General features: G+C 37.2%; 1 pseudogene; it reads right to left on the reverse strand.

Moving 5' to 3' along the window:
* Positions 1-9,366: 9,366 nt before the first annotated feature.
* LOC139709326 (solute carrier family 49 member 4-like) overlaps positions 9,367-15,334 on the reverse strand; it is a 28,556-nt pseudogene continuing 22,588 nt past the window's right edge.

Here is a 15,334-nt window from a genome sequence, read left to right on the forward strand (position 1 = left end):
GCCAATTAAGCTCTAGTGTGCTTGCCAGAGGAACTCCTCGTTACTAATATGTTCACGTAGATAGCTCTAACTCTCATGCAACGTACTCAAGACCTGCATAATTGGCATTGCACAGTATGCTCAATTGTCAACAACTCCTTTACACTTGCCGACAGGATTAGTTCTTATAGACCTTGGTTTCAGTTTCCCTTGAATTGTTTCTATTTCCTTTATAATAATGTAGTATGTAGTAATTAATAATGGCACATTTCAGGTATAAATAGCTGAGATAATGGTATGATGTGTGGGCCATGTGCAATATATAGAATAATATTCATCTACACAATAAACAGTCAAAAATGATCATACATTATTCTTTATTGCTTGAAAGAAGATAATATCTTATGGAGAGAGTAGATTAATGAAAATATACAGATATCATAATAGTGATGATGTTATCTGTGAATCATTGTTGATTTTTGGTTGTCTTTATGATGATGATTCCTTTTGAGCTCCCTCTTCACAAGAGAATGTAAAATTGTGGTGCTCCCATCCTTTTAGTAGTGGCTGAAATCTCTGTATCAAGAATGAGAAAAATGATGTTCAGAAATACTGTATTTTGATTTAATTTGCATATACAGTTGTAATTACACTGCTGAATCTCATCATCCAACTTCATCATAAAGATAAGAATGAGTATATTTACAATTGTTTCATATCACATGAGAAACCAAAAGACATTTGCATTCTGAAAATGTGTTTTAATATGGTGCAACACCAAGGTTGTAACATACAGTTTGCTGCATGCATCATGCAACCAGCATTATATGCCAAGACATTTGAAATCAGTGGTTTTTACAGATCTCCTAGTATGTAGAGTAATAATGGTGTTATTCATAAATGAATAGTCGCACCATTAGGCCTACACAATGACTATTTTATTGATCAATTAATAAAACTACAGAATATCACTACAGTCATATTATTATCAAATGACCATCATTTGTTCTTGAAGTCTGTCATTTCAGGACTAAAGGAGAGAAAAAAAGGACATGTTTCAATAGCAATAGCTTCAACAAACCATGTCGCAAACAAAAGTGGGCCAATAATAATATTGCAACTATGTATAATGGCTTGGGTTTATTTATGACCCTGCACGAAGTGGAGAACAATATTATTATTGATGATTTAAAGCATATGTGTGAGTCGAAATTGAAACTGCGTTTAAAGGAAATGGTCTCCAGGCAGCAAGTGAAAAGTTTGATCCAAAACAACTTAACTCCATTCTTGTGACTATGAGATTTTTGCAATTTAACCTGCTAAAATGTAGAAAATAATAATAAGAAAATATAGAATATTTCTAATCATAACTTCAAGGATATTTCTTCTTATCCAACAAATAAGATATCATTGGAGAGGTTTTATTTTGTTCTATCCAAAGATGGAATTACTTTTCATATTTAAGAATGACACTCAACTCATTCTGTGATCAAATTTTTCAAGTGTAAATGTATAGCTCTTGAAGTATTGGGCTACATGAAGGTATACATCCGCTAACCTACTCCCTAAGAGATTCTAACGTCTCCCCCTATAATTTTCACTTTGTGGGAATATTAAGGGTTGATTTTATACTTTAACATTGTATTCCCCAGAGCTGCAAGTTGAATACTGTTCCAATGAGACTTCAATATCTCCATCAAACTATAATTGAGACCTCCAACAAAGACCCCTATGGGTGTCTTTGCCTCCACTAAATGAATGATGTCTGTTGCGAATGGACATGTAGTTCAGATTTTGGATGGGCTTCATTGGTAGGTTTAAAATGAGGATATAATGAACAACAAAATTTGTATAAGTTATTTCATTTCCGCACATTAGGCAATACATATAGGCCTATAAGATAACATGATTTCATTATGCGTAGATAAGCATACAGGAGCTAAGTGCAATTTGAGTGCGGCAAATTTAATCATAATGCTGCTGTGAATACCCTAGATTACTAAATGAAACATTCAGAGAGGCCATGGATAAAAGGAGGCTCACACATAAATGAAGATAGATCAACATACCTCAGCACAGGTGAGAAGTCTTGGAAGGGTACTGTAGCTAGCCAGATATCTGAGCATTTATTAATTTTTCAAGATTTTTTATCCAACCTGATAGTCATACATATGATATAGAGATCAGTGGATCCAACATGCCACGGCATATGCCTACACATGACTGCCTCTGTTGTTTTTTGGTTGAAAGGGGGCGTGGCGTGTACCCTGCTGATAATCAGCTGCCAAGATCAACTTGATAAATAGAGAGCAGGGCAACGAGGTCAGCTTCCCATGCCGATATATAGGCCGCATTTCAGGAAAGACTAGTTGGACTTAAGGGACGGACGCTAAAAGGAAGAACTATAGACAATGCAGTCATCCCGATATCATGTATCAATTACATGATTATAGACATACATACATATACACACATACATACATACACACACATGAAGACAGACTGACATAATTATAGAGGTATTAATAGATAGATACATACAGACATAGGCCTATATTGAAAGATAACTGACATACACGAGATTTAGATAGACAGACAGACAGAAAACAATATAGTATTGCAGGTACAGAATTGTGATACTATTGCCTACATCTGGGCCCTGTTAGAATTGATTACAAAGTTGATTTCTATGGTAGGTCTATGGCAGCCTGTGTGGTAAGGAAATTTAAAATCGATTACATCTTTTGATAAGGCGGGGCCCTGAAATCGATCCCCATTCTGTCTCTTTCTTTTCCCTCATGTGTGTCATGCCTTAGGTAAATGCTGGTGCTATAAAGATATTCTGAAAATGTAATGTTCAAGCATTGTGATATGAATATTGATGAACATTCTGCACAGTCCATCACAGTTACAAATATAGCTATATAATGACAATCTTAGTTGGATCTCTATTGTGTACAGATGAGAGTCTATCTCTCTCTCTCTCTCTCACATACATAGTATACTCATTATGTTGCCCTGCATTAGATTTTTGTGTATGTTTATTCATGTACCAGTGTGTGTGCATGTCACTAAAATAGGATAATTATTATTGATATTACTATTATCATTATAATGTCATAACACATGTATGTTGTTATTACTCCCCCACTGTTTCTTTTGAAACTCAGGTGCAAACAAAATTGCCAAGTTTTGTTTATTATGACATGACAGGAACACACACTGTTGACTCACACATAATAATAATAATAATAATTGCATTTATATGGCGCTTCATACTGACGTTTCTAAGCGCACTTTGCTACTCATACAAATAGACTAGAAAACACAATAACATTAACAAAATTAACGTTAACAGTAACAAAAGAAGAAGAAAGAAAAGAAAAGAAAAATACATGTGATACAATGGTACAATAATTGATAACTGTGTGCGCCTCCAGAAAAAAAAAAAAAAAAAAAAAACATACATTTATTTCCTTAAACACACTTAGACTTGCACAGACAGGCACTGACACACCCACACACACACACGCACACACACACACACACACACGCACACACATACACACACCCAGGCACAATCAACCAATGGACAACCAGATCAAAGAACTACCTTTACGAGATTGCTATGATAAACTTATTGTGTTGCACTCAAACACTATACACAAAGTGATTTCACATGGAGATCATGTGTTAAAAAGGACTATATTCAGGTCAAAACCATTTCTAATTTTTGTATGAATAAAATTTATGAAGCCACAAAATATACCCATCTTTATACAATTCATTACAAGTATACACATTGTTAATATTGCATACACTGTGAATCACATGCACACACAAGAGAGCTTATACAAACAAGACATTTTTCTTTTTTACTTGGGCAAACATTAAATGCACTCATACAAATATTTTCAAATGAACAAGATTGTCAGTGAAGTATCATTAAAAAAAAATATGGAATATATTATTCTAATATTTAGCTTTTCCAGCCCAATTTCATAAAAACTGCATGTGATTTACTAAAGTAATCTTTCAATTTCAAACAAATTTGAATGATCGCCGAGATCAACATTACAAAAAAACTAACTGCAATGTAGTTTTTCTCACATAATAGTGCACAAAAGCACAATCATTCAAATTATAAATGCAAGTAAACTGCATTCAAATTTGCACCAGCACCATCAAATTCATGAATCTAGGCAAGCATTCATAGGAAATGGGCACTGTTTTCCGTACACAATGGTGCAACCACTCTCAGACATACAGTACATGTCAAGGTGCCTTGTGTATCAGTACAGCGACGGCTGAAGAGACTGTACATCACGACTATGAATAATTGCAGAAAGAACAAATATCCAAATGTTATATATATTGACAACACTTAACATGACATTAAGCACAATTTGTAAAAAAGAAAGAAAAGAATATTGATAAATATATGAAAAAAAAAGAGTTATGATCATTCTGTAAGTGTTAACTCCATACTGTTAGGAAATAAGTGAAACTGGAGAAAAGATTTAACAGATTACAAATATATAAAAATGTAATTAAGATAACTGTTCATTGGAAAATATAAATCATATTACATAATCAAACACAGAATGTGAAAAGGGTAAATAGGAAATTATAAAAATAATGAGGTAAGAATATATGTTACTACCATGTTAATTGAATTGAAACATGTAAAGTGCAAAGGCGTGTCTAGAAACAAAACTGGATTTGATATTTGGGATATAATTGGATATGTATCCAGCTGGCATGAATTTGAATGACAACTTTGTGTCATTAAATTGAATGAATTTCTCTCTAAATTGAATGAAATAATAACAAAAGTAATTGAATGCTCAAAGACTGAAAATGAACCTTGAGAGCAGAGAGTTGATGAAAATTTTTCGAATTTAAATGCCTATTCATGGATTTCAATTCAACTCTGATGAAGTTGGGCAAGAGAACTTACATATGCTATAAATGAAACCTGTTAAATGACAGCATTTTTCAAAATGAAATTAATCAAACAGAAATTTGAAGCATCTAAAAGCAGATGGCATCAAGGTAAATGACACACTGACGGAGTACTGGAACATGAGTTATGATATACAGATATGACACAATCAAATGCAATATGAATTGAATAATACAACTTCAAGAAGCACAAGATTCGACTAAACTCAATCTCAACAAGTGACAATAATATACATGTATTGCATAACATGAACATCCTAGTCTAAGAACAAGAAAAGGAATATACTGCATCAGGTCAGTAAAGTGCTGTCATACTGGTATCTTGGATCATATATTCTTCTTACGCATCAAAAAATTGTCTCATAGCTAACTTACATCTGTGTACACACCTTACGAGTCTCACTGGTAATCTATAGATGTTTTCTAGGCTGGCGACCAAATGACTCTATGCACTACATTACCCTACAATGATGGCAGTAGAACTTTACAAAAATAGTGACCAGGCTGCATATAGTTAATGACTTGCTTGACATGGCTCATTTTCTTGTAACTTTGAATGTGCAATATATAGCACAATATTTTTAGCACCCAGTTAAGGTCGATACAATACTTTACAAATACACAGAAATTAAGAAGCACTCAAAAGAAAGAGAGGAACAAATATATATAAACCTTTTTTATCTTTTCTTTTTTCCTTGAAGTAATACTGAACTGACATGTGACACCACAACAGTGATTGGTTTGCCACCAACAGTCACAGTACTGATTCACAGTTCCCTTTCAGAACAATACCACACACATACACTGGAAACCTGGCATAAAGAGACTCGATATAACAATGTACCTCATATGACAGACACTTTCCCTTTAAAGGGATCATGATACATTTTTGGTTAACATGGGACTTGAGGTTTCCAACGTGTTTTGATGATTGTTTTTTGAGATAATGAGAAACCTCGTATGAAATATGAAAGAGCACAAGCCTATAATTCTATAAGAGAAATTCAAAGTTTAATTGATGAAAATCGCTTTTGAAACTGGATGAGATATCTAAGAAACAAAGAGATCCTAATTTTATAAGGATCACCTTGTTTCACTTTGTTCTTGGATATCTCAGCCATTTTAAAACTGATTTTCATCAACAAACTTTGAAATCCTCTTAGAATTGCATACTTTTTAACATTTCATACAGCTGTTTTTATTAAGTATAGCCTTATCTCACAAAAATTCTCACCTCAACCAATACTATACTATTGTAAAACGAGGAATGTTCACGTGCATTTTAATTTCGCGAATTTTGCGAGAGCCGAGTTTCACGAAATTAAAATGCACGCTAAATATATTGTCTACACTATATGCATTGAATGTTAGACGCAACTCTCGAAAATTTCATGCTGCGAAAATATCGTATTTTACAGTATTTTACAGACGGAGAGATCTCCCTTTAAATTTTCCTCGTTCTTCGTTGTCCAGTATCTGTCTGAGTGCATTTCTTCAAATTCTGTTATTTCTTTGTATTGTGTTATTGTTGTTGTTGTCGTTATGTTTTTTGTGGCCGATTGCATATCTTCCTTTCCGTTCAATTTTCCTGGCACACCTGGCCCCATAGTGTCTGTGCCACAAATGTGATATGTTATATAGTTTATACGTTTGCATCCTAAAATCCTAGTAAGTATTGTTCATAGTATCAACATCATTATATCAATGAGTAAAATGTACAATAGTATATAGAAGAATTTAAAATGAATATGTCTTGTTGGTATAACAAATTGGTGCTGTTGTTGTTTTGTTCCAGTGTTCCACGTTTTACAAGCGTGGCTTTTTTAGTGGAACACTGTTTTCCATCATTGTGATTATTTACTATTCTTGTTGCCATGACAAAGTGCATTGTTTCTTTTTTACGACATCATTCGTGTATAATAAACTTTATATTGTATTGAAAAAATCCTTTATCAGACGAGTGTAAGAGAAATGAAAAAAAAATTGTATCACTTTGGATTATGTCAACTTTTTCTTTTCTTTTCTTTGTGATGATGGAAATAAATAAATTATTGAATTGAATTGAATTTAATTTAATAAATCATCTTTCCTCTTCCTACTCCAATGCTTCAAGGGGACAATTAACGACATTTAAAGGAACTGTCTACCATTGGGAGCAGTGATTCAAGAAATGTTCAAGTCATCACATTTGATGCATATGTGTTGGTCAGTTGTATCACAAAACATCCCACCATATGAAAATTTTGCTATAAAATTGAATGTATAAGGAGATACATGTATCACTATTTTTCTCAATAAACCATAAGTCATCTGTTGAGAATGAGAAGGATGTTAAGTTGTCTTGAACATTATAGGTTTAGTGGCAACTTAACGCCCTTATCATTCTCAGCAGACGAAGTGCAGATGGTCTATTCTCGAGACAATTTTATCATAACTGTTATTCACATTTTGTATATTTAACTATACTGAACATTCATTATAGTGATAAATATTTTGAACATTGGATGTTTCTATCTCTAACTCATGTTTTAGAACTATATTGAAGCACTAGAGCTGGGTTTTGTTTCATCTGCAATTGGAAAGTTAACACATTTAGGTCTTGTATATGAGTACATGTATCATGCTTTGTGGGCAAACAAATGATTTATATAAAGCTGGGCTATTGTAGTCTGTACACAACATTAATGGTGGTTTGGGGCCACTGAAATTTGATGGCGGACCACCAAATTTCCAAAAAAGTTATTTTCCAGTAGCCCGACTGGGCAACTTACAGAATATTGAAAATGGATTGCTATGTTTCCTTTTATATTGGATCAATACACTTCTTTTCTGGGCCACCAAAATTTCACATTCAAACATCTCAGTAAATACCCACAATCAAACCTGCTCTAGTGGCCACATGCTGCATACAGCCACTAACACAATTCCTCCTGAGAGGAAAGCCATGTTAAAGATCCTGTCCATCTTATAAAACTTATGGAATGTCATCCTAATCATCACACTGGAAAGCTTGAGAGTTTATCAAGGAATAGAAATAGCACATGAAGTTAGAGCCATAGAGGGCTAAAATGCTTTTAAAGGTAAATCTTTGCTTTATGCAGTCATTATATCTTGCTTGTTCCTTACACTGCAATGATTTTCTCCTACACAGCCTCCACTGTAGTATTCCACAAAACAAAACAACAACAAAATCAGAACAAGGCTGTCCACACAAGTTACACTTTTCAACAAAAGTTGAGGTATGGTTCATGGCCTGCCCAGCAGAAGGGCCTAAGGTTTGCACGTTCGAAAAAGAAAAAAGATGATTACATCATGTGAAAGAGCTTTCAAACTCTATTGAATTATGTCACAAACCAAAATTGTATTTTGAATCAAAATTTCATGCCTGGGCAATTCTGCCTGGTGAGTTATATCTCTGCCATTGCTTGCTGATTTTTACATGTATGTATACATGAAACATGCCACACACAATAAAAGAATTCCTGCAGTTGGGCAAATTCATTGCTGTACCTTGAAAGCAAATTGGTAAGCAAGGAGAATGCAGCAAATGCCAACACAAACAAGCACCCAAGTGGAAATTGACACACTATTAAAACAGACAAAAACACACAAATTTAAAAGCTCGAATGAGTTGGAACTGTATTGCACTGCAATTTGGAGGCAAGAACAACAAACCAAATAGTGCCAAATAAGGAGGATTCAGGCCTGTAACTAGGATTTTCGGGGGGGGGGGGGGTTCAGAATTAGAAAAAGTGGACTTTTTTAGTTTAAGTTTATGTTAAGTTCAGTTATTTCACACATACCAAGCCCAAGAGATTTGAGTTTCTTTCTGCACTTGGACTTTGCAGCAGAATTCATAAGAAATGCATGCTACTTGGGTATTTTCCATAAGAAAGTACAATATTTTCAAAATTCATTTATGACATTAGTATAATGTTCGTATTCTGCAGCTCTCTGAGGAGAAATTCAGGTCTTTCTCTTGGCAGAGCTGTTGTCTTTCATTAACTGGGAAGTAATTATTCAACTTTGAGGATTCAAGACCCACCTGGGCAGTTCATGGTTGGAATGAACTATCTAGAATTTTGACTACATTGTTAACAAATATCAACACAGAATAAACACATGGTCAATCACAAATTAATACACTGTGTGACTTGACTGTTTTTTTTTTTTTTTAGATCTGACACCACCAGACTTACGGACAAGTACACCTTCATATACATGTGGATGTGAATGGTTTTCTCACATAATAAAAGAACACTTGACATCCCTCTTTCAGAAGGCAGGGGGAATAATATTACCCATAACATATATCAGTGACAAGTCCAGGAAATGTGTACTTTTTTCGAAATATAAAATCTTGTGAAATTTTCTTTATATTTTTCATGTATTGTTCTACGCATGTGACATCATGCACTGTAGTAGTCTCTTCATCCAGCAGTGATTGCACAGATACTTTAAAAATTCAAAACTTTTGAACGGATTGTCCGATTTTTCCCAAAATTTTTACTGATGCGTTCTACTAATATTACTACACTCACTCAATCCACATGTATATAAAGGTGGACTTGGCCTCTAATGAATCAGGAGAGAGAGTGAGAGAGAGAGAGAGAGAGAGAGAAAGAGAGAACAGCAAATAACAAGAAGAGCTAGCGAATAAAACAAAAGACTATAACAACATCCATGCATACACTACACACACAAGAAAAAACACATTCTAGAGTGGTGGAGCCTGAGAGAGAAAAAAAACAACAACAACAACAAACAAGCCAACAAACAAGCAAAGAAAGACTCTCCTAATTAAAATCTTCTTTGACCAGGATTAAAAATAACAAACTGAAATTCAGTGTAGCTACATAAAAAAAAAGGTTGCATAGAGCACACAATCCCTTCAATGCACACATTTCAATATGAAATAAAACCAGGGCATGCAGTAACGCCAATACAGCGGAGAGTACACACAGAAGTGACATGAATTTATACCGCACACAAACAATGACAGTAATAACACGAATTGCATCTTGATTACCCAACACCTATTTGTCACTCTGACAATGAAAGACGAATGTTACATATATACCTCGTAAACATTTTAAAATGAGTTAGTATTTATTAATGCCTTTTTTTTAATGAAAAAAATAGAGCGGTTGAGAATAAATTTCAGGACTCTGAACAAGTATAAAAATATCTTGGCCCTATCACATTCAACTTGGCCTCCTAGATCCGCTGAGGGCCATTTTCAAATTCAGTGGAAGGCATCAGGTCTTCCTCATCCACGTCGTCATGGTGATCAACATCAAAGTTCAGTCTGTTGTATTGCTCTTTGTAGAACAAGATGAGGGGTACGCAGACAACTACTGATGCCAGCATTATCCAGTTCAGCCAGGCAAAGTCATTGGCTGTCGGACAAGAAGAACAACACAAGATAGATGAATACAGAGATAACAGAAAGTAAAAGTTGAAAAGAATAGATGAATGAATACAATGGTAGTTTGGTGCACTCTTAAACTTGGTATGGACGACCACAGATATCTAAAAGAATTTAAATCTGAACATGGAAAAGCTACCTGATCATTAAAGACCTATTAAATAGTTCAGACATTTTTTTCTCAATGATGTAATAATATTAAATGTTAAATTCTAAGTAATTCTATGGTTGCGCGGGATTTTTTACTGTTCTGAATTTTGTTCTATATTTGTTAATATAATGGATGCAAATTCCTCGGTTTTGGAAAACTGTCTATACTTTTGCCGCATGCGGCGCACTATCACTTCTAAATTGTGATGACGTCTAAGAACGGAGTCGTCGATATTGATTGTCCGACCAGCCTAGCCATAGCCAGCGAGCTGGCAAGGCTATGCTAGCGCAGCGCAACGCAGCGACAGCCGGCTGGCGGCTGGCTAGCGCTGGCGGGGGAGCGAGCTAGCGAGCGCATAGCTTAGCAGGTGCTGCGCTGCACTATTATCATTGGCTAAGCCTTTAGAAAAAAGAATATTTAATGAATTGTATCGGATTAAATACTGCCAATAATACAGATTACAACTGTGGTACGCTTGGATATCCATTATTTTCAGCAAACTCGTGAAATAGGCCCCACCACTGCGTGTCTGTACTAATACTACGGAGACTCGCCTGTGAATTCAGCCCCACCGTGTGGCGTTCATCGGTAGGTAAGCACGGCGGCGGGGCTGCCTTCCACAGTCAATACTCGTGAATGCGGCGAAAACGACTTCCTAATATGGCCCTCGACTAATTTAATGGCCAATTTAACCATATACAACCTTACCTAACCCTAAACCCTAGGAGGACCTACCCTTGCTTGCTATAAACGCACGGGTAGGCGGTGCACGCGAACTGCGGTGGGGCCTATTTCACGATAGCCCCACCACCACTGCGTGTCTGTACTAACATTACGGCGACTCGCCTGCTTTATAGGCCTAGACCTACTTGTGGATTCAGCCCCACCGTGGCGTTCATCGGTAGATACTGAGTAAGCACGGCGTTGGGGCTTCCTTCCACAGTTAGCCCGACCAGACGCTGTAATTACGCCGTGCGAATGCAACGTACCTACGTACAGCGACTGGGCTGTGTATAGTTATTCCACAGTACGATTTGTAGCATAACACAAAAACTACTCGACCAAAATTGACGATCATTCTTGGTATCGTTTTTCTTAGAAAATGGCGCATCTAAATAACTGATAACAAATACAGCAGAAACTGACCATGGGAAACTGGTCAGGCTTCTTTTTTTTTTGAGCCACGACCCACCCTGTAAGTTAGTGTAACATATCCCCCTAGAGTGTAGCCTCTGTACTACTACCAAAGATTCTGCTATTACTACTTACTAGTCTACTAGACCTAGTGGTAATAGTAGTACTACTAGTAGTAGTACTAGTAGACTACAATACTAGAAGACTGCTACTAGATCTACTATTAGACTACTACTAGTACTAGTAGTTTAACTTGTTAGCGCCGGCCGACGGGCCAGGCCACGGCCGGGACGCTCCCGCTTGCTGCGGCCGGAGTAGCCGATCACTTTGTGAGCGAGCTGGGTGTGTTCTTCTACTACTTACTAGACAAACAGTTGCAACTTACAATGTCAATCATGTAGAATACAGTATATCCTTTTTAACGTTAAACTAATCAGTATATGGGGGCATACCAGACATACCACTCTGTATTTCCCAGGCGATCGTTTCCGTGAGGTCTATTCTCGGACTTGTTGCCATGTTCATACGCTCTTGCACTGGCAGAGGCGGAGATGCAGCTGGTTCATATCGGTAAGGTGCAGCCCCACGATAACGTTCTGGTTCACTAGCGGCTGCCTCTCCCTCCCCATCTTCCCCTTCAACTTCATGTGCCTCCTCTTCTTCTCCGCGATATCGTCAGAGCTGCAGTCTTCATCATCATCATCATCATCAATGTCGAAGTTTACCCATATAGGGGAAGACATAATGCTCGAGGTACCAGGTATTTGTGCAAGCTAACTTAGTGATAATGTACGTGGTACGAATGCGTACATGTCGACAGTCAGTGGGTCGACCGGGAGCACACATCCCGCGCCCGGGCCTGGCCGGGCTAGCTATCGTGTACGCGCGTGTACCAAGCTAGTAATCTAAGTGCTTGTGCTGAGCGGCGTCTGCTAACTGAGCACAACTCCGTGCTTATACGTCATCAATCGGTTCAGGGGTGTTGGTCACGTGACTATCTTTTTCGCAAAAGCTGCAACGAGGTCCTCCAAAAATGTGATATTTGGGGGAGTTTCTAGAAGCGATAAAAACCGGAACGACACTGACAACATATTTACATTGATAATCATGACATATATTTTACATTTCTTTTGCATATTAAAACATTTTGCAAGCATTTTATTAGGTCTTTAACTGATGATCTGATGTGATAACTGATTATCTACTGTACCCTATAATCTGGGTGGAGGATGCAGCTATTGTCTTTGCTATTGTAAAGCGATGTGTCTGATGCGGCGAGACTACGAAAACGGTGGAAGTGCGCGAACCATCCACCTCCTATATCGACTTGTCTTGTTTCAGTTGGTTTCTTTCTATCGACTATGAATCGTGGCATTTTTTCGTACGAGAAACTGCCACTGATTCATGGTTGATAATAAGAAAACGACTAAAACAAGACAATCAGATATGAGCGGTGGATGCTTCCACTATTCGTAGTCTCACCACATTCTCAGATGTTTAGTCTAACAGCAAAGACAAAAGCTGCATCCTCTGCTTAGATTATAAGCTAGATCTACTGCTGCTTCCAGCTGTGTTATTTATTTATTTTTTTGAAAGTGGGGAAGTAATTTTGCAGTGATTTTCATTGTTGGTTCAGTCAAAAGTCAAAGCTCCGTCACGCCCTTTAACCCGTTGAAGACGAGTCCCGAGTATACTCGGGCAGGTGTCTATGGGAAATGCCTGTTGTAGCAAAATCAGTCTGTCCTCAATGGGTTAATGAGAAGGTTCTCAGAGTGGAACCCCAAAAGTCTTAGGTTTCATTTGCTTTTATCATTAAAATTTTTCTCCCCATTTTTGTTTGTTTGTATTTGTTTGTTTGTTGTTTTTTAAGAGCCAAAAAGTGTGTGTGTGTGCGTGGGGGGGGGGGGGAGCAGGGTGCTGCATTTTCGTATTTTTGAAGATCATTACAGAGCTCCGTCTGCAGTATGACAATCTGTGAAATTCAGCATCACAGTGTTAACTATTTTCATCTTCTTCTTTTTTTTTTCTCTGTGACATCATCAGTGTAAGATGGTGACATACTGTAAAGTGGAAATTTTCGCAGTGTTGAAATTTTCGCGCTTTTGTGCAACCACAAACAAGAGAGAAAATAAAAGCACACGAACATTTTTGCTTGCCATTTGTTCAAGTAGTTTATATCTTGATTCCGCAGAATTAAAGACACGCAAAACTCTTCTTACCCGGCCGAGCGCGAAAAATTAGTCGTGCGAAAATATCCACTTTTACAGTATTTGATGATCACAACCTACAGCATCTCTACTCACACAAAGATGGAATCATTGGGAAGAGCAGGAAGAGCAGTGAAAAGATGTGGTAAGCCAGAGCATGAAGACAGTCGTCGTTTCTTCTCCGACGGGAAAGGCGCCCTCTACTGTGATCTCAAAGTAGATTGGAACTGTCGAGTTGATGAAAATCCAAACAGAATGACGGAGATATACAGTTGCACTGAAAGGAAACAAAAAATAAAACAGACAAAAATATTAATGAACTGGATATGAAATGTGATTTTACATCAAAGGCCATATCATTTTCTGACAGTGTAAAGAACTTGTTGAATTCAAGCAGTGTGAAATTCATTTTTTTGTGTATATCAAAAGATACCTATCTGTCTACAAAATTACTTCGCCCCTTTAATAATGCACAAATACATTTTCAAGATCAAATGCTTCAAATCCTGCCACATCAAAACACAAGAGGAAACTTATCCTACATTCAAACTCTTTATGCGCCACGGCATTAACCCCATAAGCCACATTATTCCGAGACAACAACGCAGGCATGCTTAGGGAAAGCAATCTTTTTGTCATCTCTATGTTACCTTTTATAGATTTTTGTTATGCTGGACATGCAATAAGCAAAGTTGAAGAGAAAATTCCCAGCATTGCTTTAATGTGAATTTTATGACAAATATATGATTCCCCCCCCCCCCCCCTTCAAATGACCAGTAGCTACATAATTGTCCACGAATGTCTTTTGCACTCAAAACAGTGACAGGAACTTCGAATTTACTGGAAAATCCAACAGGGAACACCGCATGATATTCAACCACTACACAATGCAAGCTACATACATGTGAGAGGAATGGGGCCATGAGTGCAGCTGTCATTGTACTGTGGCATTTGGCAATTTATTGATCGGTTTGTTCGGGTTTGCGCATTTGAGCAAAATATGCGAACTTGGCATGCCATCGATTGAGACGCATGTAGCGAATGTGGCACACAAAGAGTTAAATGCTAGACCCATTTCTTTGGCTTTCTATGGCTTTCTATGGCTGGCTGACTGCAGCCATCCATACACAGAACCCTTTAGAACGGTGAGTTAGCTCAGTCGGTATACAATAGCGCATCTGCCTCCAACCAAAGTGACCCAGGTTCAATACCCGAGTCTGGACTGAGCAATGTTGTGTGTAATCATACCGTCCCCTCTAGCAAGAGGCAAAAACACTCTGTCCCTCAGATAGGACATAAAATGGAGGTCCTGTGTGTGAGAGAGTCACAACTCATGCACGTTAAAGATCCCGCTTCATTCATTCATCGCAAAGAGCAGAGTGTTTAACCCGGTGAAGTGGTCCTGCCTCACATCCAACTGGACCCCATGGAAGACCAGCTTAATGTAGCTGAATATGTGCTATCCAGCCA

Source organism: Diadema antillarum, unplaced genomic scaffold (genome assembly GCF_040938485.1).
Source record: "Diadema antillarum isolate AM-2024a unplaced genomic scaffold, OU_Dant_1.0 seq00001426_RagTag, whole genome shotgun sequence".
Lineage (NCBI taxonomy): Eukaryota > Metazoa > Echinodermata > Echinoidea > Diadematoida > Diadematidae > Diadema > Diadema antillarum.